The sequence below is a fragment of the Cebus imitator genome, unplaced genomic scaffold, assembly GCF_001604975.1.
Source record: "Cebus imitator isolate Cc_AM_T3 unplaced genomic scaffold, Cebus_imitator-1.0 Scaffold72, whole genome shotgun sequence".
Taxonomy (NCBI): domain Eukaryota; kingdom Metazoa; phylum Chordata; class Mammalia; order Primates; family Cebidae; genus Cebus; species Cebus imitator.
This window is the reverse complement of record NW_016107387.1, coordinates 3,604,099-3,605,675: the sequence shown is the minus strand read 5'-3', so window position 1 is coordinate 3,605,675 and position 1,577 is coordinate 3,604,099. Positions and strand designations below refer to the sequence as shown.

The 1,577-nt window shown below is 43.7% G+C and overlaps 1 protein-coding gene across 5 annotated transcripts in view; it reads left to right on the top strand.

The window, feature by feature from the left end:
- The window catches only part of ADPRM (ADP-ribose/CDP-alcohol diphosphatase, manganese dependent), a 12,467-nt gene that overhangs the window by 2,453 nt on the left and 8,437 nt on the right, over positions 1–1,577 (top strand). The gene's annotated exons all lie outside the window — the stretch shown is intronic.

Here is a 1,577-nt window from a genome sequence, read left to right as displayed (position 1 = left end):
TTGGTATTTAAGAGATGGAGTTTCACCATGGCCAGGATGGTCTTAATTTCCTGACTCGTGATCCACCCACCTTGGCCTCCCAAAGTGCTGGGATTACAGGCATGAGCCACTGTGCCCAGCCTGAATTTTTTTTTAAAAAAAACTTTACATATACATTTTTAAACACACATAAAAGTAGTTAGAATAAACCTTATCTACCCATTTCTAGCTTCAACAATTATCCTCTACTCACTGATATTTTTTGTGTCTGTATTTGGTAGAGGGAGGGGGCTATTTTGAAAAAATTTCCTGACATTAGAATGCTTATTAATTCTAAGTTTCCTCGCTGGAGGTGGTTTTGAGTTTTTGATCTCCCTGTTCACCAGGACCAATCTTTCTGAGCTCCCCCAGCATCTCCCTGAACCATGAAAGGAAAGGCTGAACTAGCCAGGAGAGTCAATTCCCTGCCCACCTGGTTCTTTTTTCCCTGCCTTACTCACTTCTGATCCTGACTGTCCCTGAATACGTTTGTGAAAGCTGAAATGCCCCCAAGTCAGAAACTTGAGCACCAATATGAAGCTCAAAGGAAATGCTCACTGGAGCATTTTGGATTTTGGATTTTCAGATCAGGAATATTCAACTGGGCCGGGCGCAGTGGCTCACACCTGTAATCCCAGCGCTCTGGGAGGCTGAGGTGTGTGGATCACCTGAGGTCAGGAGTTCAAGACCAGCCTGACCAACATGGAGAAACATGTCTTTACTAAAAATACAAAATTAGCCGGGTGTGGTGGCGCACCCCTGTAATCCCAGCTACTCCGTAGGCTGAGGCAGGAGAATTGCTTGAAGCCAGGAGGCAGAGGTTTTGGTGAGCTGAGACTGCACCATTGCACTCCAGCCTGGGCAACAAGAGTGAATCTCCATCTCAAAAAAAAAAAAGAATGCTCAACTATTAAGTATATTCAAAAAAAATCTGAAAAAGTCCGAAATCCAAAACACTTCTGGTCCCAAGCATTTTGGATAAGGGGATACTCAACCTGTCTAAATGGCTACCTCCTTATCCCTAACTTTACTTTTAAAAGCTCTATGTATTCAGCACTTTGGGTCTCTCTTTTTACCCCAGAACACATTGCTATTTTGAAGTGTGTGCCCCTTAGTGCTTCTCTCCACATTGCTTAACTTTCCTTAAAAATTGACAATTCTTAGGATAGCTTTGAGTTTTTATAAACTGAACTGTGTTCCAGTGGAATGTGTATTTGAGAGGCTTTTGGTATCAAATGACAGAAAATCAATTTGATTTAGCTTTAAGCTCAGGAGGATTTATTGCCTCCCCCTCATCCATTACTTCAGATATAAACTGTGAGAAACTTATTTTGGGTGACCTACCCACCAAGGAAGAGAAAAGACTCATCCCGACACAAAATAATGCATAATAAGAATCTTGGGCCGGGCGCGGTGGCTCAAGCCTGTAATCCCAGCACTTTGGGAGGCCGAGGCGGGTGGATCACGAGGTCAAGAGATCGAGACCATCCTGGTCAACGTGGTGAAACCCCGTCTCTACTAAAAATACAAAAATTAGCTGGGCGTGGTGGCGCGTGCCT